This window comes from Brachycentrus maculatus, unplaced genomic scaffold (genome assembly GCF_059751285.1).
Source record: "Brachycentrus maculatus isolate JH-2025_06_01 unplaced genomic scaffold, ASM5975128v1 h1tg000053l, whole genome shotgun sequence".
NCBI classification, from domain to species: Eukaryota; Metazoa; Arthropoda; class Insecta; order Trichoptera; family Brachycentridae; genus Brachycentrus; species Brachycentrus maculatus.
This window is the reverse complement of record NW_028280807.1, coordinates 535462-552235: the sequence shown is the minus strand read 5'-3', so window position 1 is coordinate 552235 and position 16774 is coordinate 535462. Positions and strand designations below refer to the sequence as shown.

Here is a 16774-nt window from a genome sequence, read left to right as displayed (position 1 = left end):
CTACATGGAATTTTCGAAATGAAGTGAACTTTTAAAACGCTAACTACTTAATTTTGATAAAGCATAATGTTTTAAAACGATTTAATACATTATTTTATCGTACTTTTGAATGAATAATACTAGTTTAGAATTTCAGATAAAACCGTTAATTAATAAAAAATAATACGTTAAAAAATCTTCTAAGCTCTCTCCTGGAAAGTAACAAATTTGCAGATAGAGTACTTTACGTAGGGGCCGTCGATATATTACTCGCTGTTTAGATTGTCTTCAGACAAAATAAAAAAAATTGCCATACGATTTTCAATAGCACAATTAAACAAAGAATAATTTATTTAAATTCCAAACCTTGTGATGAAGCGTTTAGACCTCGTAAATTAAACTCATCATACGGTTTGTGAATACGCTGTTCCCTGAACGTCTTACGAAATAGTTAGGCCATCGGCTCCGCAGCGATTCTTTGAAGTCGGCTGTAAAAGTTGATCGTGGGTGGATGGTGGTGAGGAGGGGAAGAGAAGGAGGCAGGGGGCTGACTATAAACAAGATTGTTGGGGCGAAACGCAAAATTGTAAACTTTGATATATACAGGGTGGAGATATAACGTTACACCGTCACAAAGGTTTAATATGGCTAAGGCCTAATATGACTAAAATACAAAGAAATGTAACTTTGTTTTAAAATCACTATAAATACTTTGTATTAATTAGTCTTGATAAGAAAGCGGTTAGGTTCGAAACCGACAGACATTATAATTAAGTTATAATAAAATATTTATAGTGAACACACGTGTGTAAAGTGATCACTTAAACCAGCCTATGACGGTCGTCAGCCCCGCAAATGCCCAGACTTCCATATTTTTCTTCATCTTTGATGAGATGTCAAAAAATAATAATCATTGAATAAATCACCCTGTAGTTTAAAGGGAGAGATGTTTTCAAACATGTAAGTTTTTTTATGAAGTATAAAGTGGATTATCTAGCGTAAATTGCTTTGTTTAAAAATTCGTATGACAAAGGCAGCCGAGGAGTACGAAGTTTAGTTAAGTACTAAGATAGTACTTTACAATAAGGATAGATCTAGAATTCAGAGGGTTTGAAAGGATCAAAGGAGTAATTTAATAAAACATTAAAGAAAAAATAAAAATAAAAATAAAATAACTAAAACTCTTGTATATGACCATTTTTTGAGTAAACAAGCCTAGTTTCGAAAATTTTGACGTTCTATTCAATAAGTAAAAATGCAAAAGGTTTGTATTTATATTATTTTTTGACATCTCATCAAAGATGAAGAAGGATATGGAAGTCTGGGCTTTACGGGGCTGACGACCGTCATAGGCTAATTTGAGTGATCACTTTACACTCGTGTAACATTCACCAATTCTACCCATTATTGACAACCTCACTACTCAAATTCTTGGTTGTAATTGGAGATAATCCAGATTTTGTTAACAAGTATTTGGACACACTCAAAATGTTGGTTTGTATTTAGATCTGTTGTTCTGTTGTTCTCGAATCTTGTCGTGTTTACAGTAATCAACTCAAAAAGTGGTCTGATATACTTAATTGTTTTTTTTTTTATCATCATATATAACTTAAATCAACAAGTATTTCGAAAATCTTCCTACAGATATAATTTTAAAAGAAGATACTTATTAAAATTCTGAAAAATAAATTAAATGCCTATTTTATATATTGATAGAAAATCATGAATAAAATACACACACCAAAAAGTCATAATACCAAAAAACTATAATATCATTCATAAGTATAAACAATAAACATTGAATGTAAGTTCCTCTCCAAGCACAAAAGTTTAGTTCCTTTTTGGAGAGGAACCGCGTGACAAGTAAGTAGTGTCTAGCAAATTAATTAAATGAAAATATTTTATTAAAACTAAAATACATCAAATATTTATTGCCAGCCAAAGCTAAGTTATAAGCTTTTTAATAGATTTATATTATCCACTGACACTTCGTGATGGAATTGCATTTTTAATTTATTATTAGATTAAAACCAATATTTTTAGCTTTTCCACTTTTTTATTTGACCAGCGATCGGGTTTCGTCGTTACCAACATCATCAGACTGGTGAGAGGCTATACAAATTGTTATGCTATATATAAAAGAAGGCAGGAGTTGATAACCATGATTTGATATAATCTCATAAAATTATATCAAATCATGGTTATCAACTCCTGCCTTCTTTTAAGCCCTGGGATGCTTAAACTTCCATCTTCTCTCATTTATAAAAAAATAATAGTCAAGGTCTTGTAGAGGCATGAGGTGGAAGGTTGTTAAAAGCTCTTTTACTTTTTCTTAATATTATTACGTATAAGATATTCTGGAAACACTAAAGAAAAAAAGGATTTATTTTTCTTCTTTATTAATAAATTTAAGGCCCTTTGAAATTCCTGCTAATGGAGTAGCAGTAGTCTGATTTCCGCGCGACACGAATTTCACGAAAGCTGAAAGCCATGAAAAAATTTGAAAAACTGATAACAAATTGAGCTAAAATATCCCTCCAATTTTTTACGACCCCTAAAAATACTGGGCTAAATTTTCACATCCTGTTAAGTTCTTTAAAAATCTTAAACTTTATCCTTTGAGGGGCGTTTGAAAAACTTCGTGAGAGGGTGCCAAAAAGACAAAGGATTGCTGATTATATTATTTCACAATTTATCACAAAGGGTCGGTCGATGAAATCCATTGTTGACCGTTTATTTATTGCTTTCAATAACCTATGGAGATTTTATAACCGTGATCTGCCATTATGTCTTAATTTTATGACCGCACCTGGACAGCTCTGAAATTTATATTGATAAATGAATCTTCAGTACATTACGGTATAATCGGGCAACCTTCCGTGGCACCCTTTTCAGACCCCGAACACCTGAAATCTCGCCCTGTGACCCACAGAGCCTCAAAAGAAAAATTTATGAAGGTTCTACCGCCGAAATAACACCCCGAATGAGATAGAGACTACTTTATCATATTTATAAAGCCTGCTTGTTCATTTAACCTACCTGGAACTAAGAGGGGATTCAAAATCCCCCTAACATAACGTTTCACTCAATTATTTTAAATCTAAGCAATTTGATCTAGATATTTGTAAGTTATAAATTAAAATTTTACTTTTTCTTAAAATCTATTGTGACACGTGTTTCGATGCATTATGCATCATTTTCAAACACCGTATGATGTTCATGATGCGGAACGTTTTAAAACAGATTTTAAGAAAAAGTGGTATTTACCAAGTAGGTAAACTTTAATTTAAAAAAGGATCGATGATTGAAAATATTTTTTAGATTTTTAACAATACTTTTTTTTTTAAATACTTGGAAAGTGTGATCTTCAATTAATTATGATTAACTAACGAACCATCAACCCGCCTCCTCGCAGGAGTTGGCAAAGAAAATAGAACGCCACACCAATCTGTATTTCTCCATAATCTTCACCTCTTCAAAATTCATACATCTTCTCATACATTCGCTTCAATTTATTGTTTTGATAAACATTCCCTCGATCGGTGGTCTAATCCATAAGTACGTGATCCAATGGTCGAACGGTCCGTGTCACCGCGTGTTATTTACATTTACTCGAGATATTTCATTTGTTTCCCCTTTTATTACTGCGCTGAGTGTAAGCGATACAGCATTTACGGATTTTTGATTTTTAGATGGGAATTGCATTTATTATTTACCTTGATTATTATGTATAAGGTTTATAGATCATATAGTGGATTTTTGTTTCTTATAGCTAATTTAATATGTTTTTATTTGGATCTGTGTTGGGAACAGGAGGGATAATCTAGTGTGGGCCAAACAGGAACTTCTCAGCATTTGCTCATTGCTGGGAGGAAACCACGTAAAACTCCTCAGGAGAAGGCGGAAGGCAGAGCATTTATGAAATGCATTCTTCTGATTATTCGTGCTATGATTCTGTCAGTCTATTTGTGGATATTGCACTGACTGCACGTCGTCTGTCGCAAGCTCTGTGTAATTATTACATACAATATTTCTATGAAAAGGGCTGGGGTCTTTTGAATCCATATCTTCAGAGCATGTGTATTTTTTAGATCTCTGTATGAAAAGGGTTAAGGAGAAATTCATTGTAGGCATATTGAGAACTTACATCATGCTTAAGTTGTTTTCTTAAACATTCAGTGGATATTAAACTTTTTCCTAAAATGGGGATTTATTTTTTAATAATTGGTTTCAAGTCAGTAGTCTGTTCATCCCTAAGTAAGACTTCTATGTGGTTGTAAACATATCGAGACGTTTTACTGATCATGGATCCCATGGATTCTTTCAAAATAAATCGATCATCCAATTTGTGATTATTTTTACCTTATTGCTATTCTCAACATGTACATTACTTTAAAATTTGTGATATTTTGTAATTGGAATGTTACAAGTTTCTGTTTTATTTGTTATTCAGTATTGTAAATGGATTAATGTTTATGTTCTGTTAAATCTGTAAATAAAAATAGGCTGGTTAATGTCAAAACCATGAAAGATCAAACAAGATAAAGTCAAAACCATGGATAAAGTATTAAATCATGATAGATCGTAAACCCTGCCATAGGAGACTTCTATATATTTCCATATATTCATCTTTGTTGAGATGTCCAAATTTAAAAATAACTCATTATAGTGTAGAAAACCCAAATTTGTGAACAAGTCTTTAGACACTCTCAAAATGTTTTTAATTTATATTTAATAATCATTTCTAAAGATAAGTCGTTTGTTTTGATGCGAGTCGGAGTGACCGCATATGTAAAAATAAAAATATTTTAAAAATAAAAAATGCAAGCTTTGAACTGAATTAACAAAATTACTCGGGGACACTTTGATGAAGTGCCAAATAATAAATCGGGTAGAGTAGAAAGGAATTTTCAGTTAATATTTTATTTCGCATGACTTTAATGGCGTCAAATTATACTCGGACAAAGTATGATGAAGTTTTTATTTAATTTTATTATTTTTTCATCTGTTACAAAATATTTTCATTATAACGACGTACGAAAATATTAAAATTTAATATTTTTATCAAGGCCCAGTAAAAATCGTAGAAAAATTCATGAATCAATAAATTATAGAAAAATCATACATATTTATTTATTTTATACTGTAAACTATCTACTTTTAAAACTAACTAACACTAACTAACCATCACGCCGCTTCCCCGCAGGGGTAGGCAAAGAGAATAGAGCGCCACACCACAGACATTCTTCGCCTCTTCCACGTTCATGCATCTCCTCATACATACCCGCCGATTGTTACGACTCCTAACCTGACCACTTTCAAGTATTTGGCATACCTGATCGTGCCATGTTTTTCTCGGTCTTCCTCTGCTTCTTTTCCCACTAACATTCGCCTCATAAATTTGTTTTACCGTTCTTTCCTCACTCATTCGTTCCACATGTCCAAACCATCTCAACACACCTTTCTTAATTTTATCGATAATGCTTATCTCAGCTTTGCATTCCTTCCTTATTTCACTATTCGCACATCTATCATACATCGTTTTGTCGCACATTCTTCTGAGAGATCGCATTTCGACTGCATTCAGTCTACTTTCGTCCTTCTTTTGCCAACTCCATGTTTCACTATTATTATCTACTTTTTATAAATCATTATATTTATTAATTACCCATGATAAATCAGAATATAAAAAAAATCATGGGTATTACAGTCCTTTACACCTATGCATAAGAAAAGTCTAGATATTAAGTAAAATTTAAAGCATATTAAGTTTATATATCGTAAAAATTGTAGTGAATGTGTGTAGTAAATAATAAATTAATAAGGTTCATCCCTAAAAAGAATACAATAGGTACAATAATCAAGATTTCGTACATAAAAAAAAAATTAAAATTTAAAAATTTAGTACATGAACCCTGATGATGACAAGGTCGGATAAAGTGTACCAATAAAAAGTGGTTAAAACAAAGTTGTTTTATTTTATGAAGTTTATAAAATGTGCCACAAAGTATCTGATCAAAGTATTCAAGAGTGGCTCGATGATCTGGGGGCCACACGAGCTTAAGTACTCTCTTATGGTAGAGAAAGTCCAAAAGAAGTTTTTGAGGTATCTCTACATGAGAGAGTACGGCTATTATCCTTGGCTCTACCCGACCCAGTTTCTCCAGGGTATGCTTGGCTACAATAGTTTAGAGACTAGAAGGAATGTGTATTTAATTACGCATTTTTATCGATTGTTGCGCGGTATGATCGATAATCCTGAAATTATCCGGAGCATTGGTCTGTATGTTCCCGATAGTTACCTAAGACAGCGTCGGCATAGATTATTTCACATTCCTATACACAGGACCAACCTGCCGATGGTTATGCCTGTAGGAAGAGCTACCGCTATGTTGAACAATATCACATTGGATATTGATCTGTTCCATGTGTCCGAAGGAGTTTTCCGAAGCGGGATTCTTCTACACCTTTAAGTCTTCTTGCTTACTTTTACTTTTAATATATACGCCTTGAATATTGTTTGTTATGTATATATTATTTTTTTTATTGAATAAATTGAATTGAATTGAATCTGCGAAAAACATTCAAGAAATTTCTCTTTATTATTATTAATAAAATCAAAATCATCAAGTATTTATTTTATTTTTAAATAAGCTAAAATGAAATAATAGTCTTATACAAGTTTTATATCTGATTTCTATCTTATTTTTCAATCAGCTTTCCAGACATGAAGTAACTAATTATAGTTATAACTTATTGAGTTTCTATCTCTCTCATAGTGTGGTTTTAGCTCTGTTTTCTGTGCAAAGGGGGAAATCTAGTTAATAACTTACTAGTTAGTGCTCGCCAGGATACACCGATGGGTAATACATCATAATTACCTCATCACATGTGTGTCTGCACTTCGCTTCCACATACTACATATTCAACTCCCTTACATTCAACTGGATTCGATTAAATGATTGAGTGATTTCAATGATAAATAAGGTATTTTTTTAGAGGTTTAGATTTAAACCTTCCCCTCTAGGTGATATGCATTTACTATAACTTGACTTTTCAATATAAAATATAGTAGGTACGCCCTTCAATTTTTTGTATTCCTCCGTATATATAATATAATCGTGTTATTTTTTGACATCTCATCAAAGATGAAGAAGAATATGGAAGTCTGGGCATTTGCGGGGCTGACAACCGTCATAGGCTGGTTTAAGTGATCACTTTACACACGTGTAACATACACCAATTCTACCCATTATTGACAACCACACTTCTCAAGTTCTTAGAAGTTCTATAAATATGAACCAATTTTGAAACATTTTTCTTGAATCACTAGAACTTCACTAGAAACATCTATTGGTGAGATGAAAAGAAGCTTTTTATTGAGCAGAAACTCTTTTATTAGTATGTGAGGTCCGAATCCTTGATTATAATCACACACATGAGAAACGCCAGAAAATATCATTTTCGTTTTTATTATTTAAGCTTATAATTTGACAAGATAATTTATTTACAACATTTTGAGTGTGTCCAAATACTTGTACACACTCAAACACACATTTTAATAATATGAAAATAAATCCTGTAATTGGAGAAAATCCAGATTTTGTGAACAAGTATTTAAACACATTCAAAATGTTGTATATAATCATGGATTACATGAAAGTATTGTAATATTAAGGTATTCATTTGTAGCGACGGAAATAAATAATTTGTTAAAAAAATCGGAAAGAATTACCAATACACAAACGTTTCTCATTGTTTAAGCGCGTGCCGTTGCTGTGTATATACGCGTATGTCATTGCAAGTTTAGAAGTGCGCAGACCGTCGTATACAACGGTCGTGTCGCTACGCTAGCTATTGCGACTGTTTACGATGTCTTTTTTCTTGTTTTCAGATGATTATCAGAGCTAACATTATAAAATTGCTACATCTCAACTTAAAATATGGTAAATAAAAGCAACATTTAGGAATATTCACATTTTATCCGTTTTTAAACGATGTAAAAATACATATCACCGGAGCACGTGGGAGTTTTTATCACCGTAAGGGAAGGGTTAAACCGGCAACATTGTTTCTACATTGTTTGTAAATTTGACAGTTCACAGTTGATTTGCAGTCAATAATTTTTGCCATTTCGCTATAAATAGACTGAATGACCTTTATGCGCGTCGTAGATACATCTATTGGTGACATGAAGAAGCTTTTTACCAAGCGGAAACTCTTTCATTTGTATGTGAGGTCCGAATTTTGGATTATACTTACATATGTACTTGAGAAACGCTAGAAAATGCAATTTCCATGTTTTCATATAAGCTTTTGAATTGTCCAGTTAATTTAATTACAACGTTTTCAGTGTGTCCAAGAACTTGTTCACAAATCTGGATTATCTTCGATTAGAACTTATTTAATTTTTTTTTTTACATCTTAAAATAGATGAAAAAGAACATGGAAGTCTGGGCATTTACGGGGCTTACAACCGTCATAGGCGGGTTTCTGTCCTATTTGAACACTCTTAAAATGTTGTAAATAATTACAACATTATATATTAATGAAGCTATAAATTGAACATTAAAAGGTAATTTGTGCTGACTTTATACATGTATAACGATGGCCATAAATACAATTTTGATCATACATTAATTATATCAGACTCGAAAACATATAAATTACTGCAGAACGTACAAGAGCACCATTGTACCAGATATAGCGCCAGTAAACACGGCCAACTTTATTCCAACATAATGGTTTCACTTGGCTAAGTCGCAGTAAGCAATGCTCACTTAATAAATTAAGCTTTAAATGCAAAGTGCAGTGTCTGTCTAACAAAATAGTTAAGTCGCAGCTTTTAGCATTGCTGAAAATTCCTTTGCGCAAAAGAGGCTGTGCATTTATCTAAAACTAAGTTAAATGCTCGCTTTAAAATTTCAACAAATTATTTACTAGTATTTCTGAAAGTGGACGATAACGCCCTCTAGTCGTCGTTCCAGAAGACTTTTACAGGGCATAAGAAGCTCAAAGAGACCGATAGAAGTGCTAAGAAGTAAGATATATATATATATATATATATATATATATATATATATATATATATATATATATATATATATATATGTATTTATATATATATATATAAATATATATATATATATATATATATATATATATATATATATATATATATATATATATATATATATATATATATATATATATATATATATACATATATATATATATATATATATATATATATATATATATATATATATATATATATATATATATATATATATAGATATATATATATAGATATATATAGATATATATATATATAGATATATATAGATATATATAGATATATATATATATATATATATATATATATATATATATATATATATATATATATATATATATATATATATATATATATATATATATATATATATATATATATATATATATATATATATATATATATATATATATATATATATATATATATATATATATATATATATATATATATATATATATATATATATATATATATATATATATATATATATATATATATATATATATATATATATATATATATATATATATATATATATATATATATATATATATATATATATATATATATATATATATATATATATATATATATATATATATATATATATATATATGTTTACATAAATAATAATTAAAACGCTTTATTTTTAAATCACCATAAATATTTTATTATAATTTAATTAAAATGTCTACCGGTTTTGAAGCTAACCGCTTCTTTATCAAGACTGGATAATACTAAAACACTATCTACTAAACAAAATTCAAAATATTTTGACGGTTATGCAAAGGAGACTGGGTAGATCTCAAGTGGCTATATTTTTTTGTTGATTGGCAGTCACAGTCAAATCTGATCAGGGATAATGAGCGATTGGAAACATATTTAATATCGGACTTTTAGAAAAATCTTTTACTTGAGTATTTATTAGTTGTAAATTATTATTAATTGCCCTTTTAATTTGCAATATTTCTAAGTAATCTAATTTAAGTTCTCTGTTGCATCTGTGTAATATATTAAGACCTTTTTTTTTATTAAATGAGTGATTATTTTCTATTAAATGATTGGCAAATTCAGAATAGTTATTATTATTTAGACATCTTGTATGCTTTTTCCATCGGATGTTAAAATTTATAGTTGTTTTTCTGTATATAATCTGGGACACGATGAGCACTGTAAGGAATAAATGTATTATATATATCGACTTTATCATTGTTATTTCTTAATTCTTTATTCAAACCGAGTGGGTCCGAAATATTGTGAGATAATTTTTCATCAACATATAACATATTTTATTTATTGTTTCGGCATTAACTTTGTGGTAAGACATGTTACAATGATTAAAGAAAACACTTCGTTTTTTACCACTTGAGTTTTATTACAGACTACATGTTTCGGAAGTTAAACTTCCATCATTCAGGTCTGTATAGTAACTAAAACTACTACTACTACTACTACTACCATCACGCCGTTTCCCCGCAGGGGTAGGCAGAGAAGATGGAACTCCACACTCTTCTGTCCTGACATACACTCCTTCACATCCATACATCTAGTCATACATGCCCTCCGATTACGCAGACTTTTGACACTGCCAGATTTTAGGTTAGTAACTAAAATATAAAATATAAAATTGTTCTATAAATAAGGAGAGGGGAAAGTTAGGGGGAGGGGGTTAGTCAAGGGGCGGAGTTTGAAAACAAAAGAAAAATGGAAAGCAAAGGTGAAGAATTTTGAAATAATATATTATTTAATATGTAATATTGTTCTCCACTATAAATTTTCAGTTAAATCTATTGGTGGATAAGAATATAAATCTCGTCAAAACTAGTCTTATCAAAACTAGTCGTGTTTTCATTAATAAACTCAAAAAAGTTGTTTTATTCAAGTGTTTGATTTCCATATATAAATCATCGTGCTATTCCACGATGTCAAATAATAGAATTTCCAAGGGTAGAGCTGCTTGCTCGAGAATGATAAAATTTCAAATTAAAATCTTTTCAATATTTTTTATAGACCTCTTATTTTCCCTTTGAGTTCCCCGCTAAAGAAAAATCCTATTTCTTTGAATGCGAATTCGAGTTGACGTGATTAAGTGCAAATTTACTTTGCTTTGTGACTTCAAAAGATCCGTTAGTATTTGAAAAAAATTAAGTAGCGTTTATCATATGTAATAAAATCTATTTAAATGTTCTGAGCGTTGAAGACATTATGATTCTTTGATGGGCTATTATAAAATCTCTTCATTAATTGATTCGGCAGTCAATTTTTTGTTGTAAAATCTATCCATTTTTCCACCATTTCGTTAAATCTTGAAAACGATGCGGAATGCATCGAAATACTTGTTTATTTATTTATTTTATTTTATACATTTATATGTATATTTATATATATATATATATATATATATATATATATATATATATATATATATATATATATATATATATATATATATATATATATATATATATTAATATATATATATATATATATATATATATATATATATATATATATATATATATATATATATAAATTGTTCAAATCCGAAATTTATAACTTGAATGGACTAGAATTTCACTAGAGACATCTATGGTGAGATGAAAGAAGATTTTATTAAGCAGAAACTCTTTCATTTGTATGTAAGGTCCGAATCCTGGATTATTATCACATACATGAGAAACGCAAGAAATGTTTGTTTATGTTAGCTTACAATTTTACCAGTTAATTTATTATTGAGATGAAAAAAAATATATTTCTTCACTTCACTTCAAATTTGCGATAATCCAGATTGGTGAACAAGTATTTGGACACACTCAAAATGTTGCTAAAATCTATAAGCACTGTTTGTGACACAAATTCACAAACGTGGCTTCCATTCCATTCTCTTTGTGGAACCGGATATTGAAATGGAAATTATTTTATCATATTTTTGATGGTCGGCAAAAAGCTATTAGTCTATTGTGAAAATATTTAAACGAGATGACTACAGTACGAATTTTTTTCGATTACACATAAAAATCAATTATAAAAATAACACTTAAATTTATATTATTATTGTCTGGGCATTTACGGGGCTGACGACCGTCATAGGCTGGTTTAAGTGATCACTTTACAAACGTGTAACATTCACCAATTCTACCCATTATTGACAACCACACTACGCAAATTCTTGGAAGTTCTATATATATGAACCAGTTTAGAAATAAAAATAAAAATGGTATTTTCTGGCGTTTCTCATGTGTGTGATTATAATCCAGGATTCGGACCTCACATACTAAAATAAGAGTTTTTGCTTAGTAAAAAGCTTCTTTACGCCTCACCAATAGATGTTTCTAGTGAAGTTCTAGTGATTCAAGAACAAGGTTTCTAAATTGGTTCATATATGTAGAACTTCCAAGAATTTGAGTATTGTGGTTGTCAATAATGGGTAGAATTTGTGAATGTTACATGTGTGTATAGTGATCACTTAAACCAGCCTATGACGGTTGTCAGCCCCGTAAATGCCCAGACTTCCATATTCTTCTTCATCTTTGATGAGATGCCAAAAAATAAATTTTGACTTAATCATCTTCCTGGCTTATTTTAATTAGTGTATTAAATGTTAAATAAAACACTGATTTTTTGAGTCTACCAAGTTGTATTTTATTGTTAAAAATACAAGTTAACTATTGTTGCCTCCCGTAAAATTATACTGCACATGTTAAAACTATTACCATTGTATCTAGAATTTTATAGCTTATATAAGGACTGTCAGTCCATTTAATCCTCACATTTGTTTGAAAATGCCCTAACAAGGCAAAACAATTGGCACAAAATTGATTTTTATGTGTTTTTAACAAAAAAATACAACTTAATAGGCTAAAAAAAATAACCAAATAAAGTCAAGTAAAAGTGTGGTAATATCGGGTAATAATGTGGTGAGAGATGGTACATTTTGATAAGTGTAAATATGTGACTTATCACATATTCAATTAAATTGAGTAAGTGATCAGTGCTACACATTAGTGAATGTAGTGTCGGTAATAGCTCCCGAGTGTAGTCAGAATGAAGAAAAATGTTTAAATGAAGACACATTAAGCTGGCACGTACTGTACAAATTGCCCCGCAAGCTGTGAGCGTGATGTCTCGGTAGGGGACGCTAGCGTGGATCGAAACATCACCTTAATTTCAGCGTACGTTCAAAATAAAACTATGCAAAATAATAAAAAAAATTAAAAATAAACGCTTACTAACCACATTTTGACATATCAACATAGATAAAGAAGAATATGGAAGTCTAGGAAAGGGCTTATGAGCTATCATAGGCTGGTTAATTGATCACTTACATATGAGCAACATTCATTATTCCACCCATGATGGAGAATCACACTGATTGAAATTTTTCGAACTCCTACAAATATCATAAATATCATAACGTTTCATATGTGATTTCACTAGAGTCATCTATGGTTGGTTTGAAGAAGACGCCCATTTTATTTATAAGTTGTATTTTATATACTGGGAGTCGCTTGAAAATATGAATTAATTTTTTTATGCAGCTAATAACTTGACCAGATTATTTTTATCATTTTGAACTCACTCTAAGATGTTGTTACTAACAACTAACTAATCAACATGCCACATAAATGATGGAAACCACACTATATAAAATCTATCTATAAAATTTGAGAATTGTCTTCCGACCCTTATCCTCACTATTAGTGCATTAAACACTTCATCACATTAACGCAGTGTTATCTTATACGTAAATAACGCAAAGGCAAGGTGATCAGCCTTGCACTTCAGGTGCCGTTATTTTTTTTCATTATTATTAATTTTTTTTAAATACTTATTATTAATTTAAGTTTTACTTGGTTTTACCACTAGTCCTTAAAATCTATTGTGACATGTCTTTCAATGCATTACGCATCATTTTCAAACACCTTTCAAATATTATATTATGCAAAATGTGTAACACACGTGTCACAGAAGATTTTTTAAGAAGTAGTTACTAAGTAAAACTTAAATTAGAACTGGAAAGATATTACCATAAAGTCACTGCTGAATCAATAAATGATAAATTTATTTTGATATCTCTGAGAGTCGAACTCGAGACCTTTAGCCCGGTAACAAAACGCTTTAAACACTTCACCATGGAGGTGGTAAAAGCAATCGGTAAATGTTTTAAATTTGATTGTATATTTTACTTTAGAGGAGCGCTCCACCCTAATGCTAGCGTGTCTTTAAGTAGGAAAGTATATTATATTTATAGGCGTAATGTCTTCACAACTTCCACAAACCTGCTGGCATAATTTCAAAGTCATGTAGGACAAATGGAAGTTCAAATTAACACGTTAAAGTTGAAAGGGTTTGAATAACTTTCATTTACATACGCACATACGAGCTTTTGTAAATGGCTCTAACGCCATTTTTACATACTGATATTTTATCAAGATTAAAAAAAAAATTAACTCATCACCAAGCCACTTTCTGCAGGGGTAGGCAGAGAGAATAGAATGCCACACCACTCTGTTTTGCAAACAATCTTCGCGCCTTCCACATTCATGCATCTCCTCATACATTCCCGTCGATCATTCCGACTCCTCACCTTACCAGTTTCAAGTTATTAAATACTTGATCATGCCAAGTTTTCCTTGATCTTCTTCTGATTTTTTTACCAAGTACATTCGCCTCATTTTTTTTACTCTTCTTTCTTCAGTCATTCTATTTGCATGCCCAAACCATCTCAACACACTCGGTCTTCGTCTCTGTAATATAATTTAATAATTTTCTAAAAAAGATTTTCTTTCTCAGAAACATTTTTTTAACATCTTAGGCTTAGTCGATAGCAGGCTTACATATCGCCCTGAGAAGCTAATAATAGGAATTATTTTTATATTGTGTAGCGATCCTCGAAAACCTATCCCTAATTGCACCCTTATCCCGGCGCTAATAGCCACCCCGTTACTGTGATTTATAGCCTCCGGAGGCTCTATATTTTCCCGAAAGCCTTCGAAGGCACTCCTTACTGAGTGACGCCTTAATATCTGGTTATCGTTGGCGATCAATGGGGGTAGTTTTGGCCACCACGAGTAAAATACCCAAAAAATGCTAGAGAAGGCTTATTTTGACACTTTTTTTCGTCTGGATGGTTTTCTTAATTATGTAAGTTTTTTTTCTGGTATTTTATTAGAGTCTGGATGAAGATATTAACATTCCTAATCTGAAATGAAATGAATTTTAGTTTAAACCAGTTAAAATGCATTTTAATTCATGTATTCATTTTTAAATCAAACAGATTTGTAATAAAATGCTAACTAACTAACCATCACGCCGCTTCCCAGCAGGGGTAGGCAGAGAGAATAGAGCGCCACACCACTCTGTCCTTGCAAACATTCTTCGCCTCTTCCACGTTCATGCATCTCCTCATACATACCCGCCGATTTTAGTATTTGAGATTCAAGTACATTCAAGTATTTGGCATACCTGATCGTGCCATGTTTTTCTCGGTCTTCCTCTGCTTCTTTTCCTGCTAACATTCGCCTCATAAATTTGTTTTACCGTTCTTTCCTCACTCATTCGTTCTACATGTCCAAACCATCTCAACACACCTTTCTTAATTTTATAAAATGCAACTTAGTGAACTCAAAAAATCTGTGTTTGATTAAAAAAATTATACAAAAATTAAAATGGAGTTCTACAAATGAAACGTAAATCAATAAATATAATAAAATGCACTTTTATGTTATAATTAACAAGTAACAACTTATCTTTTGTACATACGTTTATTTTATCTTGTACGAGTATATATGGAGCCAGAGTTTGGTACAGTAGAGCGGCTGTACTGCACTGCTTTATCTTTTTATTTCCATACAATATGTATTTCAAAACATTGTGGTAAATATGTAAAAAAAATCCTATTTCTTATTTACCTTGTATTTATAAGCAGGATCAAACACTAAAATAAATTACAAAAAAATAAAACCTCCTTAATCTGTATCTACAAGTATTTACAAATAAATCGTTTTACGAAAAGGGGTATTTGAATAACCCAAGGTCTATTCATAGTAATATTGAACGTTATAATAATATGGAGCTTGCGATGAAAGACGTTCAACCAACAAAGTGTCCACATATCAACTGCGGAATAAAATACTAGATATTTTGTTTATAACATACATTTCAGTGTGTCTAAATACTTGATCACAAACCTGGATTATCTGCTTTGGAGAGATAATCAGAATCCTAAGCGAAAACAATACAGATATCGCTCACTCCTTTCAAGAACGTCATAAATCAAAATACTTGATTTTTCAGGAGAACGTTTTTAAAGTTTAAAAATATAATACAATGTATTAAAAATAAATCAAGCCACTTATTGAACTTTTTGCTGTGCAACAAATCTTTTTAGGTTGAACCTGAAGGTTTTTGCCCCATTTAAAAATATTTAGTATATTTTAAAAAAATCATCAAACTAAACTTTTTCTTCGAAATGCTAAAACAACACTTTCTGTCCTGTAGCAGGTGAAAATTATGCTAAAAATATGCCTCTTTTGCTGGGATATAGTACATTTTTATGGACATTCCGAAAACATGCACATCTGAAAATTGACGATTTTTGATTTATGACGTTCTTGAAAGGAGTGAGCGATATGTAACAACTGTTAGGAAACAATTAAAATGTTAAATAAAATAAATGCTCGAAAAATAAGCTACATAAAGAATCATGTTTTCAAG

The 16774-nt window shown here is 30.6% G+C and overlaps 1 protein-coding gene across 1 annotated transcript in view; it reads left to right on the top strand.

The window, feature by feature from the left end:
• Positions 1 to 16774, top strand: part of LOC148311993 (uncharacterized) — a 379515-nt gene that overhangs the window by 57750 nt on the left and 304991 nt on the right. The window lies entirely within an intron of this gene.